Here is a 7239-nt window from a genome sequence, read left to right on the forward strand (position 1 = left end):
ATATTCTGCTTGAAACTGGCGTGAAGTTTCGGAGCGATTATCCGGCATTCCGGACTTCAGTGGGTCTGCTTAGGCTCTGTCATTTTCCCTTTCTTTTCTCTTTTTGGAAACTCCAGATGGCCCACAGGTGACCAGGAGCTAGCCTTTCAGCACCATAGCGCTATCTACTCCACAAATGGATGAAACATTAATGGCTGCAAATGTTTGCTTATTAAGGAGTCACTTTTTGCTTGTATGCACCATTAATTATGAATGCCTGACAAGGATGTAGTGGAACAGCACCAAGGAATTAATAACAGCATTAATTTTTAGGACTCTATAGTTTCATTCATCTTCACGGAACATAGGGAAAAGTATTTCAGGGAACAGGACCAAGAATATCCAAATAAAACTGTAAATTCCACTTAATATGTTTCAATTTACTTTGTTGAGTTGTAGATAATCACATTCTCTTGAAACCTAGCAAGTTGTAAATTCAGTCATGTTTTCCATCTAGGAGATTGTTCTTTAGTACTCATCACAAATGTATTAGGCATGCTATTTTTTTTTTTTTTTAGAAAAAATTGTATATATCAAACTGCCACTGATGTTGAATCTACACAACAAGAAATTGTTAACTATTATTATTAATTTTTTTTGGCGGAACTGGGGGTTGAACTCAGGCCCTTGCACTTGCCAGGGAAGTGCTTATTCTACTGAGTCATCTCCCCGGCCCCTATTATTGTTAATGTGAAGTTAAATGAGAAAGTGGGTCATCACAGGTTAAGAGCTAAGACTTACATATCCACTGTGTAACCTTGGAGCAGCTGCAGGTTTTTGCTTGTGCTCTTAAGAATGGATAAGAACTCCTGATATAAGCATGGTTCGTCTTGGAGTAGGAGCTGGATCCTGCAAATAAAATGTAAAAATATACACCAAAAGTTTGAAATCAAAGCTCAATAACGGAATGAGAAAATCCAGTCAGTTAATGGCATAATGATCATTTTAGTGACTATAGAAAAAGTTCAGTCGTATATTGCAGTGGCAATCAGAAACACTGAAACCCACAGAGGGCTTAGAGGCAGATTTATTTTACGTTGACAAGCACTGATTGGGATCGTTCCTAGACTATCAGACCCGGATCTCTGGAGGTCTAAGGCTTATATTAGATAACCAAGCAGGCAGCACAGAGACAGAAGGGCTTGTCAATTGGGGATTGGTTTATACCGTATGCCTCCTAGCGATCAGCTATGTATCACAGTGACCAGCCGTTTCTAAGAGACAGGAACAATCACATCTGGAACAAGAGCTATTATTTGGGCACCTAACAAACTGAAGTCTACTGGCTGCAGGGAAGGAGGCATTTTCTGCTACAACCTGATTGTATTTCCTGAAGTTTTAAGACAAATGTCAATTATGGTAAATGCGTCGTATAGAAAAATCTATCAATAGAGCTTGATGTCTAAAGAAGTTACTGTAACAAGACAGTGTTATAAGGCAAGCTATTGCTGTACATCAGTACAGTATTGCTTTCATCTTACTATGAAACAGAGGAAAGATATATTTACATATAGATGTATGAAGCATCCACTGTGCGCCAGTCTTTAAAGTATTTCATGTTACTTAATTTAGTCTTACTTTGCTACACTTACCAAGTGATGTTCAAAGTGGCAACTTTCACACATAGTATCGTATCTTACATTTCAGAACATATATTTCAGTGGTGCGGTGAACATATAACACAATCTTATATAATTTGGAGAGAGTTCATATTTCTCATCTCATAAATAAGTACTAGTGAAACAGAACTACATATACAGGTGGTGACAAGAACTTGAAAAAAATGCAGCATTAAACACCAATTTTTTTTTTTAATTTTAAAAACTTATTTATTTATTTATTTATTTGGTGCAAGATCTCACTATGCAGCTCAGACTCATAGTGATCCTCCTGTCTCAGCCTCCCCAGTGCTGGGATTACAGATGTGTGCCACCATGCCCAGTTTCAATAGCTGGCATGTGTGCCTGGGGTTCCGGAGCTGGCACAGCATGTGGTACCAGAAACTGAACCTGGGTCCTTGCGCTTGCCAGGCAGACGCTTAGACTGCTGAGCTACCTCCCCAGCCTTAAACACCAAATTCTTGACCAAGTGTCAGTGATAAAATTTAAACAAGTCCATGTGTGCTGAGTCAGAAGAAAGCTATTTCTCCAACTCTTGCTTAGAAATAGCCATAATTTTCCAAACTACCTACAGTTTCATATGGACATTCCACACTGGGTTCCTAAGGTCGTCAGTCCTTTGGAAGTCTAGTCCTGGGCTTGATTGATAGTTTTACATTTTCCACCATTCAGAAATGAATGGCTGGATATAAATGAGAAAGCGGGAATGTTTAAATCTATGAATGGCTAGAACCAGTTTTACTGAAGGAACCTACATGTCATTGGCATGGGAGGCTTTGTGCATAACTCCTTATTCATGGTTTGGCTCTAACGTATTTATTCATCTCAGATTACCTAATATTACCCACTGCACATCAAGACTAATAAAGTTGCACAAGCACAGTAATGGTGAGGAAAAACTTTCAATTTCATTTCAATTTGGATAATATTTTTTTCTTATAAAATGGGAAACAAAAATGGAACCCTATGAAATGGGAGCCTGGAGCTGGACAGATAGCTCAGCAGACTAAAACACCTGCTTAGGCAGAGCGCAGGGACCAAGTTCAATTCCTGGCCTGCCTTGCTGGCCCCACCCCCGGTGCGAGCTGAGAAGGTGATTGAGACTGGGCGTGGTGGAGCATACCTATAATTCCAGTACTCAGGAGGCTGAAAACAGGAGGATCACATCGGAGTCCAATCTGTGTAGTGAGACCCTGTAGACTCTGTTCTAAAATGTATTTAAAAAAAAAAAAAAGGAAAGGGAAAAGAAATGGGAGCCTAACAATCTCAAAGTGTTCCATCTAGGAATACAAATGGAGTATTTATCAAATGAGTTCTTCTCTTGTGTATTTTCCCATAATTCCCAATGAATTCCCAGGGTAACCTGCTTCACCTGTCCTACCCTTACTGACCTGAATCAATTCACTCAATCCCAGCACTGTTCAACTGAGGTGGAATTTATAAAATAAAACATCATTGAAATTTGAAGTCTGCCTTTCCTGACATGTTAACTGTTAATGATTAACTGGAATGTTCCCCAAATTGATAAGTTTGCATAAGCATGAGTCCCTCTTTTTTTCTTGATCTCCTCTCTGTATTTCCTTACTTTAATCCTTGCCTGAGTTGTCATCAAAGAACATAAACTTTGAAAGGGGTCTTCATGTTGTATTTTTGAAAGAGGTTCATGTTTAATTCTAGAAAGCATGAGTGTTGTGATACTGGTCCTGTTACTCTCTTCTTGTGTGAAATAATGCACTTTTAAGGTCTGTCTGTTTTTCCCACTTCCTTGGGTTTCTTTCTCCTGTGTGTATGTTAGCCTGGGAGAGAAGAGAGTTCTTTCTTTACAAAGCTACAATTCTATACCAACAGTGCTGGCAGATGATGGTCATCCCCTCTACTGGAGAAACCCAGGCCATCTTCCTCTGAGTGAAGCTTGCTGTCCTTATCTCTAGTTCAACCCACTCCTTTCCTAACTGACATGTGTCAAACTTTTAGAGGAGCCCTTTTACCTGTGACATCCCCTGGGATTTTGAGAAGTCACACTGGCTGTGCTTTTACAATGATTGCATGGTAACGCTCCTCATTGTAAACACATGTCTGTTTTAGTTCTTTGTTGTGTGAAAAAATATTGTCTTGTGAAAAAAAATTCACACTATTCTTCTGGCATGCTTTTATTCTCCCCAAAATGCTGGTCTACTAGCTAAGTGATTAATGACAATATAAGATTTCATCTCAAGTAGTACTGCTTCTAATGTCTAAATAGAAACCCTAAAACTTAACTGTATACGAACTCCCACATCTTATAAATAAAATTCCAACTTGAGTCTTGAGGGTTTCCAAAGGTTCGCTGGTGTTGGAAAAAGCTGATGTACCTGAATAAAGCATTGTGATTAGTGGCAGAGTGACACATTAAAAGATTTGATTATGATGATCACAAATAGTTGTTTTTTTTTTTTTTCATTTCTCCCAGTTTACTGGATTCAGATCTGATGTTCCAGTGATGTCAGTCTCAGAAATATAGCTCAATGCAATGATGAGCCTTACTGTAAAGCACTGAGTGTTGTCATTTAATTACTCCAGCCATGTGATAAGTACTTTCAAAATAAATACTATTGTAGTTTTATGTCTTCTATTGTACCTAGCCACTGGTGTTAGAAATATGTTTAACAAAGACAATGAAAATACTCTGTATTATATAAACAGCTTTTGACTGAGTGTTACAAAATATTGTGATACTGACTTGTGACTGTGTCTTTTTTTTTTCTTTCTTTCTTTTTTTTTTTTTTTTTTTTTTTTTTTTTTGGTGGAACCAGGGATTGAACTCAGGCCCTTGTGCTTGCCAGAGAAGCGCTTATTCCACTGAGCCATCTCCCCGGCCCTACTGACTGTATCTTTAAGGAAAACATGACAGAACTCATTGTGTCAGTGAAATAATCCTAATTACAATGTATGTATTACACTAGAAATAGTAAAACTCTTATCAATTAATTAACCTTGCATCTTATTGAAACAATATATCAAAATACCAATATGCTTCCCCCAAAAATGTAATGCCTCCAATTGCTTATTCATTCAGTGATGATGTATTACCTGATGTTTGATGTCACCAATTAAAAAGTAGCCATTGACATCCTAGAGGAAATGATTCTCTTACCAGACATTTAACCTACAACTTCAGTTACTATCCAAACAAGCAGCAATCTTGTCAGTTTCACATCACCACTCTAAGTCTACTGTCATCCAGCACGGACCATGCTGAGCTATCTCCATGGCTCCAAAATTTCTTCTTTCAGCAGACTCTGCAGTTGCTTAAAAGTCAGCAGCTTTTTCTTTCATATTTTAAAACAGATGAAAGGAGAATGTTTCAGACCAGGTTGAAGAGACTTCTTCATAAAAGTTTGCCCTTTCACTTTATCATGACAAAAACAGAATGATTCACCATTTGAATCTCACATGCATTCTTGTGAATTGATTTTGGACTTCTACATTGTAGATAAGATACATTTCTATGTTCCAAACTTGTTAGTTAAGATACAGAAATTACAATTTAAAAGGCCAGTTCATTTGGCTTCAATTTATTTATTTTTATTATTCATTTATTTACTCATTTGATATTTTAGGGAAGGGTCTATAGAGTGTTCAGGGTCTCGCTACTAGATCAGACTCATAGTGATCCACCTGTTTACAGCCTCCCAACAGCTGGGATTACAGGTGCATGCCACTATACTTAGTCTCAATTGCCGTCTCAGTGAGCCCCATGGACAGGGCCAGCACGACAGACCTGGGGATTGAACGCTAGTCCCTGTGCCTCCTTGCAGGTGCTTTAACCTGCTGAGATAGCCCTCTCAAGTTTTATTTTTTTATTTTTTGCGGAACCGGGGATTGAACTCAGGCCCTTCTGCTCGCCAGGCAAGCACTTACTCTACTTAGCCATCTCCCCAGCCCCTCTCTACTTTTAGAGAGCAATAACTTTGTTAGAAATTTCATGAAATCAAGAAGAAAAAGAAAAATGATAAATGGAAAATAATCCAGAAGCAAAAACAAAATTGAAAATAGGACTTCAAGCTAGAGAGTTGCATTATAAATTATAAATATATGATAATTTCTGCAAGAAAATGAATAGAGGGAAAATTGAGAAAATGAAATCTTGATGAAAATCAATATACTACCATACTTCTATTTGTTTACAAATAAACGTTTCCTATCAAAAGTTCTTAACTTGGTTTTGCATTCCTCCTAAAGAGAAATGCTATACAGTTGATTTTTTTCTGACAACCCGTTCCTAAAATTAAATTAAAATAAGATGAAACTGTGTTCAAACTTCATACCCTAAATAGCAAATTTTAAATATGGGACCACTATTTATCTAAGATGTTAAGTCTAAAATCAGTTCATAAAAATATGTAAGATTCAAATAATGGCCAGGGAGATGGCTCAGTGGAATAAGTGCTTCCCTGGCAAGCGCAAGGGTCTGAGTTCAATCCCCGGTTCCACAAAAAACAAACAAAACAAAACAAAAAAAAAAAAGATTGAAATAATGAATCTTTTATGCGTTGTTTTCTTTAGCTGTTTTCAGATAATTGGTGTATTTTTGTTTTGTTCTGTTTTTGTCCTTCTGATCACTAATTTGTCTTAAAATTAATGATTTGTGTGTGGATAAGAAAATGTTATCGTGAATCTCCCATGTCCCTAATACTGTTCCTTCATTATTACTCTGTATCAGCCAAATGAAGTGCAGAGAAATTTCCATCCGCAGTTCTCTTTACCCTAATGATACCAGAAACCAACTGTAGGCTGGTGTCCTGATCCATATGGTCATCCCCTCTTGACTGCACTCCCAGGAGATTGTGACTGACAGGTAAAAACTAATTGTCAGGACATTCCAAATTCTAGAGAATTCCAAAGTATTCTTTGAATTTTGGGCCTACCTGAAGTTTAGTTCCTTGTTCCGTGTACTTAATTTCTTTTTCTTTCTTTCTTTTTTTTTGGCAGAACCAGGGATTGAACTCAGGCCTTTGAGCTTGCCAGGGAAGCACTTATTCCACTGAGCCATCTCCCCAGCCCCAAAACAGTAGAATAAGCTCTTTCCTGGCAAGCACAAGGGTCTGAGTTCAATTCCCAGTTCTGAAAAAAAAAAAAAAAAGCATCCTATTAAAAAAATGTGGGCTTACCAATTTTCTCCAAACCAAGGTACAAATACTAAGTTCCTAGGAAAATGATTTACTGCTCGATACAATTTAGTCAATCAAACATTTACTGAGCATCTATGATGCAGTCAGATTAAACTACACATTGCATGTACAGAAATGGATAACATTCACTTGAATCTTGGTAATAACATAGAGCATAGTCACAGAGAAAAAAACAAGTACTAAAATGGGGTTGAGGGGCTGGGTGTGGTGGTGCATGCCTGTAACCCTAGCACTTGGGAACTGAGGCAGGAGGAACTTGCTGCAAGTTCAAGGCCAGCCTGGGCTATGTAGTGAGTTCAAGGCCAGCCTGAACTGCATAGCTAGAACTTGTCTCAAATAAATAAATAAATAAATAAATAAATAAGCAAATAAATAAATTAATGTAGTCAGGTTTTTAAGTACAGGAAATA

The 7239-nt window shown here is 37.6% G+C and overlaps 1 protein-coding gene across 3 annotated transcripts in view; it reads left to right on the forward strand.

Annotated features, from left to right (window-relative positions):
- Positions 1-7239, forward strand: part of Ptpro (protein tyrosine phosphatase, receptor type O) — a 265902-nt gene that overhangs the window by 1287 nt on the left and 257376 nt on the right. The window lies entirely within an intron of this gene.

The sequence above is a fragment of the Octodon degus genome, unplaced genomic scaffold (assembly GCF_000260255.1).
Source record: "Octodon degus isolate 3935 unplaced genomic scaffold, OctDeg1.0 scaffold00012, whole genome shotgun sequence".
NCBI lineage: Eukaryota > Metazoa > Chordata > Mammalia > Rodentia > Octodontidae > Octodon > Octodon degus.